This window comes from Oncorhynchus kisutch, linkage group LG3, assembly GCF_002021735.2.
Source record: "Oncorhynchus kisutch isolate 150728-3 linkage group LG3, Okis_V2, whole genome shotgun sequence".
Taxonomy (NCBI): Eukaryota; Metazoa; Chordata; class Actinopteri; order Salmoniformes; family Salmonidae; genus Oncorhynchus; species Oncorhynchus kisutch.
In genome coordinates, this window is record NC_034176.2 from 61,375,834 (window position 1) to 61,400,108 (window position 24,275).

Consider the following 24,275-nt stretch of genomic DNA (forward strand, 5'->3'; position numbering starts at 1 on the left):
CAGGCCAGAACTTGGCCGTGTAGACCAATTTGGGTTTCCAATCTCTCCAAAAGAATGTGGTGATCGATGGTATCAAAAGCAGCACTAAGGTCTAGGAGAACGAGGACAGATGCAGAGCCTTGATCTGACGCCATTAAAAGGTAATTTACCACATTCATGAGTGCAGCCTCAGTGCTATGATGGGTCTAAAACCAGACTGAAGTGTTTTGTATACATTGTTAGTCTTCAGGAAGGCAGTGAGTTGCTGCACAAAAAGTGTTTTTTTTTTATTGAGAGGAATGGGAGATTTGATATAGGCCGATAGTTTTTCATATTTTCTGGGTCAAGGTTTGGCTTTTTCAAGAGAGGCTTTATTACTGCCACTTTTTGTGAGTTTGGTACACATCCGGTGGATAGGGAGCCGTTTATTATGTTCAACATAGGAGGGCCAAGCACAGGAAGCAGCTCTTTCAGTAGTTTAGTTGGAATAGGGTCCAGCATGCAGCTTAGGTTTAGAGGCCATTACTTTTTTTCATGAATGTGTCAAGAGATAGTATTAAACAACTTGAGTGTCTCACTTGATCCTAGGTCCTGGCAGTGTTGTGCAGACCCAGGACAACTGAGCTTTGGAGAAATACGCAGATTTAAAGAGGAATCTATAATTTGCTTTCTAATGATCACGACTTTTTCATCAAAGAAGTTCATGAATTTATCACTGCTGAAGTGAAAGCACTTCCAGTTTGGTGTTGCGCCATTTCCATTCCAATTTTCTGGAAGCTTGATTCAGAGCTCGGTATTTTCTCGGTATTTTCTGTATACCAGGGAGCTAGTTTCTTATAGTTTCTTATGTTTTTTGTTTTTAGGGGTGCGACTGCGTCTAGAGTATTACGCAAGGTTAAATTAAGTTCCTCAGGTGGTTAACCGATTGTTGTACTCTGACATCCTCTGTTAGGTGGAGGGAGTCTGGAAGGGCATCTAGGAATCTTCGGGTTGTCCGAGAATTTATAGCATGGTGTTTGATGATCCTTGGTTGGGGTCTGAGCAGATTATTTGTTGCGATTGCAAATGTAATAAAATGTGTGGTCTTATAGTCCAGGATAATAAGGGAAAACATTTAGATCCACAATATTTATTCCACGGGACAAAACTAGGTATGACTGTGGCAGTGAGTAGGTCCGGAGACATGTTGGACAAAACTCACTGAGTCGATGATGGCTCCAAAAGCCTTTTGGAGTGGGTTTGTGGACTTTCCCATGTGAATATTAAAGTCTCCAAATATTATCTGCCATGACTACAAGGTTCGATAGGAATTCAGGGAACTCAGTGAGGAATGCTGTATACGGCCCAGGAAGCCTGTAAACAGTAGCTATAAAAAATGATTGAGTGGGCTGCATAGATTTCGTGACTAGAAGCTCAAAAGACAAAACCAGTCATTTTTTGGGGGGTAAATTGAAATTTGGTTTTGTAAATGTTAGCAACACCTCCGCCTTTGCGGGATGTGGTCACAAGTGTAACCAGGAGGAGAGGCCTCTTTTAACACAGTAAATTATTAGTCTTAAGCCATGTTTCAGTCAGGTCAATCACATCAAGATTATGATCAGTGATTAGTTCACTGACTATATCTGCCTTGGAAGTGAGGGATCTAACATTAAGTCACCCTATTTTGAGATGTGAGATATCACAATCTCTTTCAATAATGACAGGAATAAAGTGAGATTGCTAAGGTGAATACCGCCAAGGCAAAGGGTGGCTACTTCGAAGAATCTCAAATATGAAATCTATTTTGATTTGTTTGGTTACTACATGATTCCATATGTGTTATTTCATAGTTTTGATGTCGTCACTATTATTCTACAATGTAGAAAATAGTAAAAATAAAGAAAAACCCTTGAATGAGTAGGTGTGTCCAAACTTTTGACTGGTACTATATATACATACATACAGTTGAAGTTGGAAGTTTACACTTAAGTTGGAGTCATTAAAACTAATTTTTCAACCACTCCACAAATGTCCTGTTAACAAACTATGGTGGTCACGAATGTCGTCAGGGAAATGACCGGACCAAGGTGCACCGTGGTGATCGTACATTTTTCTTTAATGTTATAAATGTCAACAAGAAAACACCAAAAATTATTGTGAAGCTGACTAGGGCTATACAGGCCACTAACACAAACAACTACCCACAACTAAGGTGGCAAAACAGGCTGCCTAAGTATGATTCCCAATCAGAGACAACGATAGACAGCTGTCCAGGATTGAGAACCATACCCGGCCAAAACATAGAAACAGAAAACATTGAAATAAAGAAACTAGAATGCCCACCCTAGTCACACCCTGGCCTAACCAAAATAGAGAATGAAAGTCTCTCTATGGCCAGGGTGTGACAAGGGTTTTGGCAAGTCGGTTAGGACATCTACTTTGTGCATGACACAAGTCATTTTTCCAACAATTGTTTACAGACAGATGATTTCACTTATAATTCACTGTATCACAATTCCGGTGGGTAAGAAGTTTACATACACTAAGTTGACTGTGCCTTTAACCAGCTTGGAAAGTAAACTTCCAACTTCAACTGTATATATGTAAATGCTGTGAAAAAGTATTTTCCCCCTTTCTGATTTTCTCTATTTTTGCATATTATTATTTGCAGATCTTTCATATTTTTTTAAATTAAATTTAATTAATTAACAAAGTTATGCAACACCCAATTCTCCTCTGTGAAAAAAGGCATGTCTCCCTTACACTCAACTGGTTGTGCCACCTTTAGCTGCAATTACTCCAACCAAATGCTTCCTGTAGTTGTTGATCAGTCTCTCACATCGCTGTGGAGGAATTTTGGCCCACCTTTACATGCAGAACTGCTTTAACTCAGTGACATTTGTGGGTTTTCAAGCATGAACGGCTCTTTTCAAGTCCTGCCACAACATATGAATTGGTTCCTTTTGGACCATTTTCATGTAGACTAAATTGTGTGTTTTGGATCACTGTCTTGCTGCATGACCCAGCTTTGCTTCAGCTCACAGGTGGATGGCCTAACATTCTCCTGTAGAATTACCTGATACAGAGCAGAATTCCTGGTTCCTTTTATTAAGACAAGTCGTCCAGTACCTGAAGCAGCGAAGCATCCCCAAACCATCACACTACCACCACCATGCTGACCATTGGTATGGGGTTCTTACTGTGGAATCCAGTGTTTGGTTTTCGCCAAATATTTTTTATTCTGCGGGCGGTCAGAGAGACGACTTTGGGATGAAAATCTATTTTGTTATCCCACACACTATTTAGAAATGGTCCTCTTTCTGCTTTGTATGCGTTAACCTACCTATTGTATTAAAAGCAGATATTTGTTGCATTATTCACACATTCAGAATTCGCTGTTTCAACTTCAGTAGCCTACCTCTCCTCGTTGGGCGTGAAAGCTTAAGTATGTCTAGTATGTGTGGTCTCATTGAAATATAGTATGCTGCTTAGATGGGCAGAGAATCACGTGGCAGTTAATTTAAATATGAAATTAACTTAAATATGATTCTACTGTAGTTTACTACAATGTCTCTGTAAATAAATATTGATCATGGAAAAAAAGTGGAGGGCGCTCAACCAATGTGAGTTGAAGTGCAATCAAAAAATGTAATCATCATTGAAATGGAAAAGGCACAATGCGCACATAGGTAGGCGACTATGGTGAGCGAGCGTTGGTCCTTTTCATTTTCAATAGGTATTGATTACCCATTTATTTGTCTATGCCTGCAAATCGTCCTCCTAACAGGTAGGCTATATCCTATAGGCCTATTCAAAACGTAGCAAGTGTTGCTGTTATCATTCTTGCTGCTTCAAGTTCAGTAACCGTACCTGCTAGATCAGGTGTGCGTGTGGTCTCAATTAAATAGAGTAGGCCTATGAATGGGCGGAGAATAGGTCTATGATTAGGGTATAGTTTACTATAGCCTAATACCATAAATATTGATCATCTATATTTCTCCATCTGAATATCTTCCGACTCCTAAAAGGTAGGCTATGAAAATAGCTCAAGAGAAAGTTCAAGTCTCTCCTACTCTGCTCTCGTCAAACTACATCTAGCATATTGGCTGATATTGTCCAGTAATACAGATAGCCTACACTCAAAAAGTGTGTTGAGTAAATATTAATGATCAAATATAGATTACTACTAAATAGAATTAGGTACATCTAACACGGTTGTATTGAGTGAATGCTATAGATAGCGTTTTTATTAGCTCACTTCTAAATCCTCTACTTATGTTGAATTTACCTAGTATGATTAAATTCCACTTGAGTTCCATAGTGTTTTAGTAATGGAAGTGAGTCACATAAACACAACACAAGTAACTTTGGTTTAGCTGACTTTATTGACTTCACTTCAAGTTATTACCAAGGTAACAGGCAACGAGAACTAAGTCATCAGCTTCACATGAAAACAAACAATGGCAAGCACACTTGCATCAAAGTGAATATTTCCTAATCATTTAGATTTGGAAACACTACAAATCAAATTGTATTAGTCACTTTCACCAAATACAACACCTTACAGTGGAATGCTTACTTACAAGCCCTTAACCAACAATGCAGTTTTAAGAAAAATACCTAAAGAAATAAAGTAACAAATAATTAAAGAGCAGCAATACAACAACATTAGCGAGGCTATACAGTGGGGCAAAAAGTATTTAGTCAGCCACCATTTGTGCAAGTTCTCCCACTTAAAATGATGAGAGAGGCCTGTAATTTTCATCATAGGTACACTTCAACTATGACAGACAAAATTAGAAAAGAAATCAAGAAAATCACATTGTAGGATTTTTTATGAATTTATTTGCAAATTATGGTGGAAAATAAGTATTTGGTCACCTACAAACAAGCAAGATTTCTGGCTCTCACAGACCTGTAACTTCTTCTTTAAGAGGCTCCGCTGTCCTCCACTCGTTACCTGTATTAATGGCATCTTTTTGAACTTGTTATCAGTATAAAAGACACCTGTCCACAACCTCAAACAGTCACACTCCAAACTCCACTATGGCCAAGACCAAAGAGTTGTCAAAGGACACCAGAAACAAAATTGTAGACCTGCACCAGGCTGGGAAGACTGAATCTGCAATAGGTAAGCAGCTTGGTTTGAAGAAATCAACTGTGGGAGCAATTATTAGGAAATGGAAGACATACAAGACCACTGATAATCTCCCTCGATCTGGGGCTCCACGCAAGATCTCACCCCGTGGGGTCAAAATGATCACAAGAACGGTGAGCAAAAATCCCACAACCACACGGGGGGACCTAGTGAATGACCTGCAGAGAGCTGGGACCAAAGTAACAAAGCCTACCATCAGCAAGGGCATTGAAGATGAAACGTGGCTGGGTCTTTCAGCATGACAATGATCCCAAACACACCGCTCGGGCAACGAAGGAGTGGCTTCGTAAGAAGCATTTCAAGGTCCTGGAGTGGCCTAGCCAGTCTCCAAATCTCAACCCCATAGAAAATCTTTGGAGGGAGTTGAAAGTCCGTGTTGCCCAGCAACAGCCCCAAAACATCACTGCTCTAGAGGAGATCTGCATGGAGGAATGGGCCAAAATACCAGCAACAGTGTGTGAAAACCTTGTGAAGACTTACAGAAAACGTTTGACCTCTGTCATTGCCAACAAAGGGTATATAACGAAGTATTGAGATAAACTTTTGTTATTGACCAAATACTTATTTTCCACCATAATTTGCTAATAAATTCATTAAAAATCCTACAATGTGTTTTTCTGGATTTTTTCCCTCATTTTGGCTGTCATAGTTGAAGTGTACCTATGATGAAAATTACAGGCCTCTCTCGTCTTTTTAAGTGGGAGAACTTGCACAATTGGTGGCTAACTAAATACTTTTTTGCCCCACTGTAGGTGTTCCTTTGTCCAGGTGTGAAAGGGCAGTGTGGAGTGCAATAGAGATTGCATCATCTGTGGATCTGTTTGGGCGGTATGCAAATTGGAGTAGGTCTAGGGTTTCTGGGATAATGGTGTTGATGTGAGCCATGACCAGCCTTTCAAAGCACTTCATGGATACAGACGTGAGTGCTACATGTCGGTAGTCATTAAGGCAGGTTAAGGCTTTTACAACTTGGTGAAAGAGCGCAACACATACACACTGAACTTTACTCAAGCCTGCTCTGTGGTGTCCACGCGGTCCGAAATCCAGTCGACTGCTCTGAGGCGTCCGCATGGTCCTGAAGCACATCTTTGCCACATTTTGTATCATATTGCATTGATAAAACTGGGGGGACAACAGTTTGGGAAAGTTAAACTGTATGCTAATACTCAGAGAAATCGCCTTGCTATTGACCAATCGAAGCTCACTATAGTTTCCAGAGTACTGGTTTGGCTGTTGATACCTAGCACTACCTAGCCTGCTTGCTAGCACCAACATTAGGGTGAAACAAGCGTGGCAATCCAGATTTACATGTTAAAAGGATCTCGCCTATATCTTCACAACACCCTTCTTGTCTCAACATTTTAAATTATATTCAAGACACATTATCTTCACACATATTTTAGATGCTTTTCACTGACAGCCGCAACTCATTTATCAACTTGGCCTATTGCCATGTGCGCTGCCCAAATTGCAGGCTTCTCAAATAGGCATAGGCCTATAAGCTTGTGATTTGAAACAATTCACATCTTTTTTTTTTAAGAAGCTAATGATTTTGAATGATTTTATTTATTTCTGTATAGACAGGAGTAATTAGGCCTATATAGCCTAATTTTGGCAAATGTATTTGTTTTCATATCAACCTTCTTTCCATGCAGAAGCCAAAGGTACAATCCTAGTCATATTAGCAAACCATCCTAGTTGTTGCATCTTTAGACTCCCCCTCTTTCTAAGTTTCTAAGAGATACGGAACAGCTCTCATCAGGTGAACTGTTTAGAATGGTGTTTTCCCACGAATTGCATCGGCTGCTTCATTACAGGAGTTGCATGTTCTGTTTGGATGAATTACCATAATCTAAATGTGATTTATTTAATTCTGCACACCCGTGGGTGGACACCCTAATGGGTTACGCAACCAATGCATATGGGTTTGGTAAATTTCTCAAATTACGGGTAAATTAAAATATTCCCAGTTAAGCAGCATGTTCCTAACGGAAACCCTGGTGTGTGAGTGGGTGGAGGGATGGTTGGAGGTCCCTGTGCATGACTGTCTCTGACCCCAGAGGAAGGAGGGCTCTGCTCGGTCGATCAAGCAGAGGAGTGGGTGTGTGGCTCCAGCAGGCCCCCAGTGTCCAGTCTGGAGCGTGAAATCTCGAGATCTGCTGGTCGGCTACTGTGTAGCAACCTAGCAGTGCCAAAAGCCCCCGTCTGCCTTAGAAAACCTATTTAAATTACGATCGCCAGAACAGCCAAACAAAAACAATTCCGACCCCCACGGTGAATAATGTTTTTAATTCGCTACAAATTGAGATATATTTCTATTCTGACGTCTACATTTGTCAGCACACAGGATCACGTTCTGACAGACCAATTATGGGCTGGCAGGCTATGAGGAGGCTCGCACCCTCATGCCGTAAACATTAAGGTTGACTCTCTCAGACAAGATGAAAACGATTACATCGACCATTATCCTTTGCCTAGTTATGGCCACTTTAACTATGATCCTTAGCGATTTGTGGGGGTACCACTCAGCAATATGGCGCGCTTCAAATACTTCCAGCTTCGTGCGCCATCGGGAGTTTTCCATAGGAATAAGTGAATGACGTCAACGCGACTGGTTTTAATGTCCATGGGCCCCAGCCATGAGTACAGTAGGAAAGGTAACAGAACATATCAGGACTGGACTCACAGACCAGAGGCCAGGAGAGCAGAGGACAAGAAGTTAATGGCTGGGAGGTCATGATCCATCCTCACAAAACTGAACTGCATCATTTTGTGGTGGTGGAGAAAAGGTACTGGCTACAGGGATAGTATAGAGTAGCTGGATGCTGCTGGGTTAAGGGCTGTTTGGGATGCAGGCTGCAGCCGAGGGTCTCCAACATACACTCCCCCAGGTGGAGGGCAGCTCTTTGACGGACATAAATTGGCTTTTCCCCCCTCCTGAGTGGCTGCTGGGGGAAGCGCTCCACTGCGCTTGATAGACACGGCCCAGAATGCCCAGAACAGACACAGGAAATAATATTCCCCTCTGAACCCCACTATCTAGTCTGTCCGTGTGTGCGCGTGGTTGTGGATGTGTGTGGCTGAGCAGATAGATAAAGTTTTGTGAGTTTGCGTGAATAGATGGGTCTCTGTGGGATAGTCCACGCTTCTGCCTGTTTATTTAATAGACACATCATTTTTCAACCGTAATCTATTTTGATATTGCAATATTTAGAGCTTGATGAAGGGAAGAGGAGCGAAAAGGCAGGGTTGATAAAAATGACAAAGCAGGTAAGTTGAGAAGGGGAAGTTACCTAAAGAGAGTAGGCAGTAAAAGAGGGTGATTTAAGAGGACAGGGAGGAGGGGAAGCTGAGGAATGGGTGGCAGATGAGGAGAGAATCGGTGTGGGGTGTGATGGAGAGAGGGACAGACAGAGGAAGACTGATAAGAGTAGGGGCAGTGAAGCAGGAAATTATGAAATGGAGAGAGTGAGGGTGTGGGAGAGAGGATGAGGGAGAATGAGGGAGGAGGTTCTAGGAGGGAGAGATGTGCGCGTGCTCCCAGGGGGGACAGAGCCAAGGAGAATCTGTCGTTCACCTTCAATTAATTCACACTGTCCTCCCACTGTGTGTTGGGGGTGCAGCCAGGCGTGCCGGGGGGGGGGGGGGGGGGGGGGGGGGGGGGGGTGTATGAGGGACTCGTAATATCTCTGTGTGTGTGTTTGTATGTGTGCGTACTGTGTAAGTAGCTTTGTCCTTGCGTGAGTGTATACGAGGCGCTTATGTATAAATGTGTAGCCATGTGTCAGTTAGTCTCTGTTTATGTGCATCCGTCTCTGAGTACGACTGAGAAAGAGAAGGAGGAGGGCTCTTGGCTCCACATTTGTAAAAAAAATAAAAAAATAAAAGCAGGCAAAAGGTATTTTAAAAATTCAACGTGCCACAGCGTTATGACTGACCTCAATAACATTCCTGTTGAATTCCTCTTTAAGAAGCTGTTAGACTGACCTTTACCGATCCTGTCAACGTTTTTGTAATAAACTAACCTGTTGACAGTTTTCATCTTCAGCCATGCCCTCGCCTCAATCCTCATTCACTGTAAATAATGTACACACAATACCATGACACCCTATCCATCTTCTTTACATATTGTGATCTCACAATACCATGACACCCTATCCATCTTCCTTACATATTGTGATCTCACAATACCATGACACCCTATCCATCTTCCTTACATATTGTGATCTCACAATACCATGACACCCTATCCATCTTCCTTACATATTGTGATCTCACAATACCATGACACCCTATCCATCTTCCTTACATATTGTGATCTCACAATACCATGACACCCTATCCATCTTCCTTACATATTGTGATCTCACAATACCATGACACCCTATCCATCTTCCTTACATATTGTGATCTCACAATACCATGACACCCTATCCATCTTCCTTACATATTGTGATCTCACAATACCATGACACCCTATCCATCTTCTTTACATATTGTGATCTCACAATACCATGACACCCTATCCATCTTCCTTACATATTGTGATCTCACAATACCATGACACCCTATCCATCTTCCTTACATATTGTGATCTCACAATACCATGACACCCTATCCATCTTCTTTACATATTGTGATCTCACAATACCATGACACCCTATCCATCTTCCTTACATATTGTGATCTCACAATACCATGACACCCTATCCATCTTCTTTACATATTGTGATCTCACAATACCATGGCACCTTATCCATCTGCGTTACATATTGTGATCTGGATGAAATTATTTTGTTTGCATTAATATGGGGTAGATATTCCATCTACGTACAATGTAAAAGACTGTTTCTGACTCCCTCCCTCCCCCTCAGGTATGGGAAGTCCTGCTCAGCTCCAAGGCTCTTATGGTGAATGTGTTCATGGCTGTTCCAACCATCTACTCCGAGCTGATCCGGCACTATGAGCAGCACTTCACCCAGCCACACGACCAGGACTTTGTCAGGGCTGCCTGCAAGGAGAGAATCAGGCAGCAAGAACCGTATAGTCTACTTATACTAGTGTCAATACCTCAGGAAATGAGTAGATCTCCATCATTAGCAGTATCATAATATTCATATAACTGGATAAATATCTTTAACAAGCTCATTGCTTATCTATTGTGATGAAATTGCTTTCTTAAAATCTCTGACAAGACATCTTCAGAGCGAATGGGTTCTCATGAATCTGGACAGTGGTTTCTCATTTCGTCAGAGAGTGAAGCGATAGTTTGAAGGGGAAGGGATATGTGTCAGAGATCAAAGGGATGGGTTTTAAAGAGAGACGGGGCTTTGTAGTGAGATGTGACAGATGCTTTCTCCAAATGTACCAGGGCTTATGCTCAAGAGAGAGTGAAGAAAGCATTGGGACGTGACAGATGGAATAGAGTTATAAACTCTAGGTAATGCCTAGCACTTATGTTACCCCAACCTAAAGTTGCAAAGCTACCGGTAATTTACCAAAGTGACCTGAATCTTCGGTAATTTGGGGTAATTAACAGGAAATGTATGGTAACTTTAATAATTTATAACTGAATAATAATAAAAAACTGTTAATATAAAGTATAAACTTTTTATGTTTCTAGTGGATAGACCATATGGTTCAAGAGAAAATGACCTAATTAATGGAAAAAGCATCTAATCAACAATGCCATTGTTTTCAATTAACTCTGCGACTCTTCAAACTATTTACTTTTTTCACCGTTGCTACCAGTTTGGCAGCAAAACATTTACAACAAAGACATATTGGTGTGTGACCGTGGCAAAGTAGGTTTGACATTGGATAGCCTATCTTTGAGGTTAGTTAGCAACCTTCAAATAAATGACACAATGTAAATCGGACAATATTATAATGTTGCACATTAAATGCTTTCAATATTGTAAATTAATTTCTACAATTTATAGTTGGTTTATGGTTTTTAAGTAATTGAAATTTGGAGCTTTTGTCATTTAAAAATATTGTCCCGTGTACATTGTGTAATTTACTGATGGTCCTTCACTAGCCCCATAGGGATATTGAACGTCAAACCAAATTGGCCATGGGCGTTATGATTGGGTCGCGTGCAGCTGCTCTCTGAATTGATGATTACTTGGGTGCTGCCAGCTGTGGGCATGTGGGCATGATTAAAATAAATCCAACCCACAGAAAACTCTTACTGTACCCTTCATTCTGTAACATACCATTTTATCCTATCATCTCGCAAATCTTCGTTTTCGATGAGACTGACTTTATGACCAAAATTATACTATTTACACTTTGTAGTACATTTTGACACTAGAATAATTTTTTAAAACTCATATCGATGCCACATAGGCTGTTTTCAAAGCGAGAAGTTGCTTTTCAGGGGCAGTCGCTCTTCAAACACCAATGGTATTCACTAAGTTGATGGTTTATATTTAGGCCACAGGCCGATACATTTTTTTCTTGAGCGGTTGGTTGGGGGGCCGGAACATAATTACAAATAATTTGTAGACTGCAAATTGACCGCAAGAAACCCAAACAGATATCATATTTGACTAAAACATAATCATTTTAAACCTTTGGGGGGAGAAATAAAGCCACCCGTGGGCCAAATTAGGCTCATGGGCCAACCAGTTGGGGAATCTTGATTTAGGATAATGTTTTACAGCTTTGTCATCATTTGATAAGGCCACACAGGGCCAGAGATAATTAGACACATGTAATAATCTGAAGTACCCCAAAAGGCCACTAGATGTCATCTTCTAAAATTCACCCAAAAACTTGAAAGTCACAAATGCTGGTAGTTCACTGGTAAACTTAGAAAGTTTACAGTAATATACCCTCCCTTTGCAACCCTACTCCCTCTTGAAGCTACTCCAGTCAATGCTAAGGCCATTGAAAAGAGATGGCTTCATCAGAGCCTGGGCCTTTACTGTGTGTGACCCAGACTTCCCCCTCTAACCCCAGGCTGATGGTGTCTGGCTCATCCGCCCTGCCTCAGCACACCCTGCTACGCTGGGAGGAGATCACAGGACACACCCTGTTGGAGTGCTACGGCATGACAGAGATAGGCATGGCCCTGTCCAACCCCCTGGAGGGTCCTCGCATCCCAGGTACACACACCATTGACCACCACCATTTTCCTTTGGACAGTGATGTCATAACCTCACACACATCCAGAAACTGTATGACAGTGAGACTGTCTTTAATTCATATTACAACATGCAGACAGTCGTTAGGCTCTGTTGGAGCGCTGTCTTTTTGCCCTGTCTGACAGTTGTCTCAGTTGTCTGAGGAACATGGTGTTGATCAGACTATTTCTGTCTGGTTTACCTATGTTCTTATTCCAGGTGGTTTAGTATCAAAGCTCTATGCTGCTGTTGTTGTTGTTTCTGGTTCGATCCTCCGGTGACTGGAGGGCTGTGTTCCTTTCTTCAGTCTTTCCATTCCCCTTCTAGTCCTTTGAGTGGAGGATCTTCAAAGCAGCATTATGACAAGGCAGCCTAATTTGACTGTCAGTAGCCCAGCTAATGCGGTGTCTGTTGTTGTGAGCGCCTGTTTGAAATAAAGAGGCAGGTTCTATTTAATCCTGGGAGGTGGTTATTAAGACCAGCCCTGAGACGCTGCGGTCGCATCGACGTCTTTCCAGCAGCAGTCTATGAGACACTTGTGGAAGAGCGTGTGCGATGCCGTCTCCTTTTAAAGTAGGTAAAACAAATCAATAACAACCACAGAGCTCTCAGAAAAGAACACTACAGTCCCCCCCCTTCCTCCACAGCACTCCACCCCTTCAAAACAACTGTCAACTGTTAACTAATCAACTTGTGTTTTATTATGAGTTTATTTATGACAGTCTATTAAAGACATGTATTGTTATTTTATGAGTGAGTATACACAGAGTTGTATTTGTGTCATGTTGGTGGTCGTAATTTGATTTATGTTTGGCTTCACACTGAGGAGCAGGCTATACCCTAAAGCTATCTCTTTCTTAATCTATTCATCTCCATCTCATTTGTATTTTTTTTCTTTCATTCTGTTTTTGTTTCCTCTTTTGTTTCCCCCCTCTAACACCAGCCCTGGCAGGAGACACATGTCCCCTTTCAGCAGAATGACTTTGAGCATCTCAACCCCCACCCTTTCACTTCACACCCTTTCACCCTCCCCCTTCTCTCCTCTCCCCTTTCCCCCTCTCTCTCCCCTCTCCATCTCACTTTCTCCCTTCCCTGTGCTTTGTGTTTGGGGAAGGTTGTGGGGAGGTTGTTGGGGGGTTTGAGCAGCAGTGCTCCAGCAGGGCTCCAGGGGGCGCAGGGCTGTCAGTTCCCCAGGGCAGCCCAGAGAGAGCACAGCGTGAAGGAAGGCTGCTGAATTATGCATGGGGAAGGCAGGCTTGGAGCTGCACCGCACACAGCTCTCTGCTCCTCTCCCTCCCTCTATCCTCGCCTCTCCTTTTCCTCCTCCTCTCTGCCTGGCTGGTCTCATTTGAAAACTCTAGCTGGCTGGTTGAGTGTGTGGCTGGCTGGCTGGCTGGCATGGCTGATGCTGCAGTCGTAATTAGAGGTTCAGATGGGCCCACTGATGGAGCCTTGTTAATGGGCCTCTGTGCAGTCAGGGGAGCTATTGTGTTTCTGACAGGGCTGTCGCCACAGGGCCGGCTACATTCCACTACACATACACACACACACACACACACACACACACACACACACACACACACACACACACACTTACTGTATATCTATAAAGCTATATTAATTCAACTCTGCTTTAATAGGCGTGAAGAAAAGGGCAGTAATGAGGACGTCAGCATAATAAGATGTTATCTTATTCCTAATACCACTGGAATGTTGTTGTTGTTATTGTTTGAATTGATTATTTATGTTATTTTTGGCAGAGGGCTGATGTTGGCCATATCAGTTCATTAGTCATTTCCAGCTGTCACTCAACGACCTTATGCCCCTCTCAATGCTGTCTTCATTCCTCTGCATGGTTAGTAATTGTTCCCTGTGTGGAATGTGGGTAGAACACGGCTCTGTAATATTTCTATCTTCTATTTTGAGTTTCTAGTCACTCGTTTAGCCCTCGTCCCCTTTTTGTAATTCCCCTCCAGTCTTTCTGTTCTGCCTGTAGCCTTTGAAGTGGCAGTCAATCTCAATTATCAGTAAAGTAACGGTGACCTGAATGCTACATGGCTCCAAAATATGTCTGGCCTCCTTCCTGAATGGAGAGAAAAAGCGAGGGAGACCAAGAGGGGAAGAGCGAGAGATTGCTCGGGCTCAAGTATAAATGGATTTTGTTTAGTTTTGTGATTGAGGGGAGAAAGCTCTTTTTATCACCCCGTCGTTGGCAGCTTTCTGCTGTGTTTGGAGAGTGAGGAGGAATGAGGACACGCTGATGATTACCCAGCTCACTGGGACACAACCCTGGGAGAAAAACAACAAGACAGGGACTGAGATGGACGTCATCCTCTCACACAAAAAAACCCTTGAATGAAGGGGACAGGAGGGATAGGACAGGAAGTGGCTTTAGAGAGAAGACTGACTTGACAGAGATAAACTAGGCTGGTCTGGTTTTGAAACGATGGGAAGAGAGTTTGTATCTCTGTGCTTCTTGCTCTGCTGATGAAGTGGAAACGGAGTGTGTTTGATTGGCATTGCCAATCAGGGCTAAAGTTGATTAGATCAATATGAAGCAGGGAGTTATTTTGTAATCATGGCCTGTCTGCCCTGTTCTTTATTGGGAGAGCAGTGGCCTGTGAAATGACATGGCCCACAGTGTCACAGAGAGAGAGAGAGAGAGAGAGCAGGCAGCACAAAGGTCTCCTTCTCTTTTGGCGGAGGCAGTCATTAGAGCCTATCTCTCTATAGGTCAGACAGAAGGAGAAAATGCCTCAGGAGAGGGGAATGTGTGTGCATTCATATGTGTAGGAGAAGGATTGTCATTAAATCACTATATTTTCATTTATTTTTGTTGATGCAAATATTTTGGACGTGAAAATGTTTTTTCTTAAAACCATTCGCATTAATTGTGAGAGTGTAATTAGTTCCATTGTGTATGCATGATGTGAGTATTTAGCATTGTTTGTGTGTGTGCAGGTGCAGTCGGTGTCCCTCTTCCAGGAGTGGAGGTTTGCATCGTCATGACGAAAGCAGCCAGCACCACCGTCGCCGAGGGCAACAGCAGAGAAACTCAGGTATTCAGCAGTCAGAAACACTCACATCCATAAATACATTAGAACTTCCAGATTCTGTAGAAAAAATATATATGTCTAAGCAGAATGTTCATGTTGTTAAAAAACATATACGGTTAGCATGTCCAGGAACCCCTTCTGTCTTAGCCACCCACTGTAGTGTGTGTGTGTGTCTGTCTCTCTGTCTCTAGGTGCGTTGGAGGGGGAGCTGATGGTGCGGGGAGACCAGGTCTTCACAGAGTACTGGAACAAACCAGAGGCCACCAGGGAGTCTTTCACTGAGGACGGCTGGTTCAAAACAGGTACAGTACACTGTCTGTCAGGAACACACTGTCATCTCATGATTTATTGACTGGTATGCAGCTACAGGACACAGGCTCATACCTTGAGGGACAGCCTGGTGATACAATACTACGAGAGGGCTGCGAAAGACTAGTGAATATTTCACATGACCACTAGCTCATGTGAAATATTGTCTAGGATTCACCATGTTCTCTCTACTTCACCAATCACACCCAGAACACTGGATGAGGCACATTGTCAGAACTACGCTTGTCATGACCTCTCTTTCTCCAGGAGCTGTATTTAAACATTTAGGAAGAAGGCGTCTCGCTCCCCTTCAGTGACTGGCTTGTGATAAATGGAGGAAGTGTGTTTTTGGTGCTGGGAGGCATTTCTCCTCTCTAAGTGGTTGTGACTCCTCTGTGGGTTGGGGAGAAGAAGAGCAGAGCTGTCAGTGGTGCAGAGGCCGACTAGGCCCTCTCTGGCCCAGTGCATTCCCCCAAGGAGCCCTGCTTTAGAACAGGGCTACAGGGAGAGAGGAGCTGCTCAGAGACAGAGAGATGGGCAGGGATAAAGGATGGAGAGAAGTGGGCAAGAAAGAGTGGAGGAGGTACAGATGGAGAAGGGGCTGCAGGGGGAGAGAGTTCGGGAGAGCTGGCAGGGAGGAAGGCGGGAGCTGGCAGGGTGGAGTGGGTTTAATTGGCTTTTAGGGCTGGAAGGACAGAGTTCCAGTGCGCCGCACGCTGCTGTCACACTCCATTAGGCCCACTGGCCGGATAATGAGAGCCAGCACAATCAGCTCCCAGCAGACAGAACAGCCAGCCAGTCAGTCCCCTAGCCAGCCGCTGCTACTGCCAAGCACCCTGCCTGCCTGCCCACCCGCCTGCCTGCCTGTTCCATCCTACATACACATGCACACACACACAAAGTCACATGCACCATCACCTCAGGCAGCCTGCTTGCCATGGTGACCCTGCATCCACCAGCTCCATAGGCAGCTATATCCTCACTACTAGCGGAGGTTGGTGGGAGGAGCTATAAGAGGATGGGCACATTGTAATGGCTGGACTGGAATAGAACGGAGTCAAACATTTGTTGGATTTGTTTGATACCGTTTAATTTATTCCATTCCAGCCATTACAATGAGCCTGTCCTCCTATAGCTTGTCGCAGCAGCCTTCTCTGCTCACCACAGCACTACTTTACATTTACTTTGACATACCCTATATGCCCAGGTCTATTCACTCTATTCTGCTGCCCTTCTAGGTGTTAGGAGTGTCAGATCTGATGTCACCTCATCTGAAGGCTTCTGGCCAGTTCATGTATTTGAATAGGGAGGCTGGAGAAGGTGCGCAGATAGCCTTATTTGGAATGATAAACTCATGACACAGTGTCAGTTTTCACAATGCTACTCCCTGTCCAGTGCCTGGTTCTTTGTTTGTCACTATGTGTGATCTTGGCTCTGTTGGTAGGCAGGGTGAAAAGGTGTGAGATTCAAGACGAGTACTACTTACACTCTCCCTCACTTCCACCGACTTCCTCTCACACTCATACCCTTTTCACCCTCACACCTACTCCCCCTCTTACACTCTCCTCCTCTCCGCCAGCTCGCTTCTCCATCTAACACCCCTCCCTCCCTCCCTCCCTCCCTCCCTCCCTCCCTCCCTCCCTCCCTCCCTCCCTCCCTCCCTCCCTCCCTCCCTCCCTCCCTCCCTCCCTTTCTTTACCCTCACCTGAACTAGCTGTCTGTCTCTCACCATCTCTTAAACCTCTCATCCTCCTATTGGATTTGACCCTGTGTGCTCACCCTTTACCACACACACAGACTCCCTCAGGCAGAGGGGGGGGGGGGGGGGGGGGACGAGAGAGGAAGAAAGCGAGGGAGAAAGGGAGGAAGAGAAAAGAACAGGGAGAGCCAAGAGGTCAACATGGTTTCTGTTTGCCTGGCGGTCTCTTTAATTGGGTAAGTGTGGCCCTGCTGCAGCCTGACTGTCACCTCTATGGATAAGCTGTCACCCTGTTGAGCGCTCACTTTGCGCCCATCTCCACACCACGTTTGTTCCCATTGATTTTCCTCACTTCTCTTTGTGTCAACTCACTCACTCGGCCTCTCTCCTCTCCTCCAATCTGCCCTGCTTTCAAATGTACTCCTCAGTAGCTCCCTTTCAGCTGTCTGTGTCTGCTAGATTACCTACCAAGGAGAGGGACAGTGTGTGTCAGTCTCGTTAACTGGCCAGGGACTCCAGGCCACCTTTTGAGCAGATCATTCACACTGGTTTAGAGTTACTGACTGTTTGACTGGGGTCTACCATGCCAATGGCCTCCCAAGTATACAGCACTAATGATGAGCCAGTCTCTGGATGTGGTAACTGAAACCTTGCCTCCGCTAGTCTGATCCCTCTATCAGGATCTTAACATCTTTTCAACCTGGTGACACACAAGCACGCAGACGTGTGAGGAACCCTGCCAAGGCCTAACGCCATCATGAATTTATAACCAATGTTGTGGATGGATCGTTATCTTCGACTCCCTCCATGAGATATTGACTGTTGTGGTCAGATTTCGTCTGCCTCTGGTGTTTGTGTGCAGGCTGCCTGCCTGTGTGGTTAGGCTCTTACTAATAAGGTTTTCCATTGTGCCAGTGGAGTCCTTAAGACTGTCCCTCGTAAACAAGACCATTAATTTTATTAGCGGTAGGGCTACAGAGATAGAAATGGAGAGAGGGAGAGGGAGAGGGAGAGACTGGGAGAAGTGGGGTTCAGCTGGTCTCCAGCGCTCTAGCAGGACAGCTCACTCTTTTTCCCCGGGAATGGATTATGCGCTGAAAAACAATAAATAAATAAATATATCAATAAATAAAGATGGCTGGGAGGGAAAGCATTAGCAATTTTCCAAATGCTGCGTGCACATACTTATGAATAATGGATGCGTCCTAAAAGTTGCCAGTGCTCGGGTAAGCACTGTTTGGGGACTGCACATTAGCCTTGCTGTGCTCGTAAATAACAGGCAGGCTTGGATGTGGGTGTGCAGGCCACTGGAGGGAGAGGGGAGAATGTTAACTAGGAGGAGAGGAGAGGAGTGGAGCTCATCCTCCCTCAGCTCATCTCAGGGCAGACAGGAGAGCAGAACCTCTCACAGAGCCAGGCTCATTACCATTACTTTACCACACACACACACACACACACACACACACACACACACACACACACACACACACACACACACACACACACACACACACACACACACACACACACACACACACACACACACACACACACACGCAAGTGCAAACACACATACACTATAGTGCATTTGGAAAGTATTCAGACCCCTTCCCTTTTCCCACATTTTGTTACGTTACAGCCTTATTCTAAAATCAATTTTATTCCTCATCAATCTACAAACAATACCCCATAATGACAAAGGGAAAACAGGTTTTTAGAAATGTTTGCAAATTTACTAAGAATAAAAAAACGTATTTACATAAGTATTCAGACCCTTTGCTATGAGACTTGATATTGATCTCAGGTGCATCCTGTTTCCATTGATTATCCTTGAGATGTTTCTACAACAGCATGTTTTTCAGCGGCAGGGACTGGGAGACTAGTCAGGATCGAGGTAAAGATGAACAGATCAAAGTACAGAGAGGTCCTTGATGAAAATCTGCTCCAGAGCGCTCAGGACCTCAGACTGGGGCGAAGGTTCACCTTCCAACAGGACAACGACCCTAAGCACACAGCCAAGACAACGCAGGAATGGCTTCGGGACAAGTCTCTGAATGTCCTTGAGTGGCCCAGCCAGAACCCGGACGAACCCAATCAAACATCTCTGGAGAGACCTGAAAATAGCTGTGCAGCAACGCTCCCCATCCTACCTGACAGTGCTTGAGAGGATCTGCAGAGAAGAATGTGAGAAAGAATGGGTGTGCGAAGCTTGTAGGGTCATACCCAAGACGTCTCGAGGTTGTAATCGCTGCCAAAGGTGCTTCAACAAAGTACTGATTAAAAGGTCTGAATAATTATATAAATGTGATATTTCAGTTTTTTTTCATACATTTCCAAAAATGTCTAAAAACCTGTTTTTGCTTTGTCATTATGGGGTATTATGTGTAGATTGATGAGGGGGGAAAACAATTGAATCCATTTTAGAATAAAGCTGTAAGGTAATAAAATGTGGATCAAGTCAATGGGTCTGAATACTTTCCTCATATACTGTATATTTGATTTTTTTTTTTATACTTGAAGTTATAGAATCAAAATAATATTGCGATACTCTCATTTATAGATTTTTTTCCACAATCATTCGTCTGTGGTCCGTTGATTTTGTGTGTAGTTTGTTCTATGGCCGTATTTGTCATTCAATCAGCAAATATTTTTTTACATTTGTGTGTGTGTGCTCAGTGCGTGTTAGGTTTGAAAGTTTTGTCAGTCTTAACCTCTCAGCTGAGGTGAAACTAGAGTCTGCAGGACAGACAGACAGTCAGCCAGCAGTGTGCCTTATTTTCCAGGCAGGCAGCCATCACTAGTGATTTAAGCATTCCTTCCCTCTCACCCTCCCCAATGTCACATTTCACCTCCGGTCACAACACAATCAAATCAAATCAAATTGATTTATATAGCCCTTCGTACATCAGCTGATATCTCAAAGTGCTGTACAGAAACCCAGCCTAAAACCCCAAACAGCAAGCAATGCAGGTGTAGAAGCACGGTGGCTAGGAAAAACTCCCTAGAAAGGCCAAAACCTAGGAAGAAACCTAGAGAGGAACCAGGCTATGTGGGGTGGCCAGTCCTCTTCTGGCTGTGCCGGTTGGAGATTATAACAGAACATGGCCAAGATGTTCAAATGTTCATAAATGACCAGCATTGTCGTATAATAATAAGGCAGAACAGTTGAAACTGGAGCAGCAGCACGGTCAGATGGACTGGGGACAGCAAGGAGTCATCATTGCTATATTGTATTTACTTTGCCATCATGGCCTTTTTTGCCTTTACCTCCCTTCTCACCTCATTTGCTCACATTGTATATAGACTTGTTTATACTGCAATATTGACTGTATGTTTGTTTTTACTCCATGTGTAACTCTGTGTCGTTTTATCTGTCGAACTGCTTTGCTTTATCTTGGCCAGGTCGCAATTGTAAATGAGAACTTGTTCTCAACTTGCCTACCTGGTTAAATAAAGGTAAAATAAAATAAATAAATAAATCATGTCAGGTAGTCCTGGGGCATGGTCCTAGGGCTCAGGTCCTCCGAGAGAGAAAGAAAGAGAGAAGGAGAGAATTAGAGAACACACACTTAGATTCACACAGGACACCGAATAGGACAGGAGAAGTACTCCAGATATAACAAACTGACCCTAGCCCCCCGACACATAAACTACTGCAGCATAAATACTGGAGGCTGAGACAGGAGGGGTCAGGAGACACTGTGGCCCCATCCGAGGACACCCCCGGACAGGGCCAAACAGGAAGGATATGCCCCTCCCATGTCATGTTCCCCTCACGGCTCTACCATTCACCCTTCCCTTGTTCCATTTCCCCTATGGTAAGGCTATACGTCTATTCTAATATGTTCCAATCAAGGTGTTGACATGTGGGACTCTGTGTATACAAATACTCTGGTACAGGTATTGCAATTCAACACATTAAGCACTTGTGTCTGCAGGATATGTGGTAAACCACTAGTTCTACATTGAAATGCTATAAACATTCTGTGTGCCCAAAGAAGAAACAAAGACTCCGGGAGGACAGCCCACATTAGATTTATTGACCTACTCTACTTTTGTCTTGGCATTGGTTTTCTCTTTTTACTGGAAAGACTGATAGATGAATAGTGAATCTTTTCTGAACTGGCTGTCAACTGTGGGCATGCTGTGGCTGATGGCAGATGGAAAGGGATGGAGGGAGCGCTTTGTGTTGTTCTGATAGAGTTGGCCATGAGAGGAGAGGATGGAGGTATCGGTAGGATGGAAGGAACAGGCTGTAAGTATACCAGCATTACCGCTACAGTGTAGGCAGTGTGCTGCCATGTTGATCTCTGCTATGTCTTGGCATACATGGTTTCGGTTTCGATTCTAGGGAGCTTGCTACTGCACCGGCTCGGTGTGTTAAACATGGTGAACAGTTGCATGCAAACTGTAGTCAAGTAGTTAGCTTAAGTACACGCCAGATCTCCCGGGAGAGGTTATCAATCGTAAAAGTTTGTTCGCTATCTCACCAAGACGATAATCAACCGCGAGCAACATAGTCAGTAACATTAACATAAAGCAATTCTCTCCCTTTAATTGCATTGTATTAAACAAATGAGATCACTCATCCAAGTGCGAAGCCGCTTTCTTGTACGATATTAATTACGCAAAAAGGAGCTGTGACAAAAGTTAAGGATGATAAATAACATCAGAGCTGGTGATTTTTGTCAGCGGTTGTCTGTTATTCATCCTCATTAGCTGTTCCATTTAGCCGCCTGGGTTTTAATGTTGGCATTAATATTAATGTCTCCCTGCTTTGTGTTGACTGTTGTTCTTAAAGAGAGATGGCTGTGAACAGAGTAGCAGGACCCCCCCCCCCCCCCATTCATCCAGCTCCGATAAGGCCTTCTCCTCTTGCTGTGATGCTGGATGTTCTCACTGAGAACATGGCTACTGGCTTATCTTCATCACTACGCTACTTAGTTGGTTGATGGCGTCTTGTGTGAGGTGAAAATGCTGACTGACTGATACAGGACTGACTTGGTGTCTTTCAACTGGCACAGACGTTGTTCCATGTGTCCCTCTCTAACACCTAGAGCAGCGGCGCCTGGAGTTGACAGAAGTGTGTGTGTGTGCCGTTGAGCGTGGCCTTTGTCATTTGTCTCACTCTGCCCTTTATAGAGCCCCCTCACACACCAAAAACCTCCTACGGTGTAACCTTACCACTGAGTGTGCCCAGAGCACCCAGAGACAAGTGTGGGTGTATGTTTGTGCCTCTGTGTTTTCTATGGCTTTGGGCAGTGCTGACTGTCACTTCCCTGCCCTTTTCCCTGTCTCAGACTTGGCCAGGCTTGAGATCATGGTGGCAGGCAGAGGGGAGGCAGACACTGGGAAGGTGCTGAGAGGTGGGAGGAGTGGAGACATGCCACTGCAGACCAGGAACTTTCTCTGCACTCCATCTTCTGTTCCGTTCTTTCCTCACGCAACTGTTTTTCATTTCTTCCGTTCCATCCATGGCTTTTTTCCCCCCATGCCTACGAAGGAGATGAAAGCCCAGCGCAATTAGGCTTCTTATCGTTTTAATTAAGAAAGCCACTCGTCCATATCTCCCTCCTCCTCCACTTGTCCTCCACAACAGTACTGAGACTGGGATGCCAAATCACAAGTATTCTTCAGTGTGTCCTGGTAACACACTTCCAAAAGCCCCCCTCTCCATTTTTATCGGTTTCTTCTCCAATCACTATTCCCAGTGGTCCCTCATTCCAAACAGGCGCTGTTTCTCTCTCCTTATTTTCCCCTTCCTCAAAGACAGAAGGTCACAACAGCCATTGTCAAGTGAGCACCAAGTGTCTCAAAGTCAGCTGAAGTGTGTTTGACTGTACTGTATGGTAGTAATACAGTGGGGCAAAAAAGTATTTAGTCAGCCACCAATTGTGCAAGTTCTCCCACGTAAAAAGATGAGAGGCCTGTAATTTTCATCATAGGTACACTTCAACTATGACAGACAAAATGAGAGAAAAAAATCCAGAAAATCACATTGTAGGATTTTTAATGAATTTATTTATTTGCAAATTATGGTGGAAAATAAGTATTTGGTCAATAACAAAAGTTAATCTCAATACTTTGTTATATACCCTTTGTTGGCAATGAAAGAGGTCAAACGTTTTCTGTAAGTCTTCAGAAGGTTTTCACACACTGTTGCTGGTATTTTGGCCCATTCCTTCATGCAGATCTCCTCTAGAGCAGTGATGTTTTGGGGCTGTTGCTGGGCAACACGGACTTTCAACTCCCTCCAAAGATTTTCTATGGGGTTGAGATCTGGAGATTGGCTAGGCCACTCCAGGACCTTGAAATGCTGATGGTAGGCTTTGTTACTTTGGTCCCAGCTCTCCCAGCTCTCTGCTCTCTGCAGGTCATTCACTAGGTCCCCCCGTGTGGTTGTGGGATTTTTGCTCACCTTTCTTGTGATCATTTTGACCCCACGGGTGAGATCTTGCGTGGAGCCCCAGATCGAGGGAGATTATCAGTGGTCTTGTATGTCTTCCATTTCCTAATAATTGCTCCCACGGTTGATTTCTTCAAACCAAGCTGCTTACCTATTGCAGATTCAGTCTTACCAGCCTGGTGCAGGTCTACAATTTTGTTTCTGGTGTCCTTTGACAGCTCTTTGGTCTTGGCCATAGTGGAGTTTGGAGTGTGACTATTTGAGGTTGTGGACAGGTGTCTTGTATACTGATAACAAGTTCAAACAGTTGCCATTAATACAGGTAACGAGTGGAGGACAGAGGAGCCTCTTATAGAAGAAGTTACAGGTCTGTGAGAGACAGAAATCTTGCTTGTTGTCAGTGACCAAATACTTATTTTCCACCATAATTTGCAAATAAATTCATAAAAAATCCTACAATGTGATTTTTTTCTAACTTTGTCTGTCATAGTTGAAGTGTACCTATGATGAAAATTACAGGCCTCTCTCATCTTTTTAAGTGGGAGAACTTGCACAATTG

At 43.8% G+C, this 24,275-nt stretch overlaps 1 pseudogene; it reads left to right on the forward strand.

Annotated features, from left to right (window-relative positions):
* Window positions 1-24,275, forward strand: part of LOC109874419 (malonate--CoA ligase ACSF3, mitochondrial-like) — a 39,915-nt pseudogene that overhangs the window by 9,453 nt on the left and 6,187 nt on the right.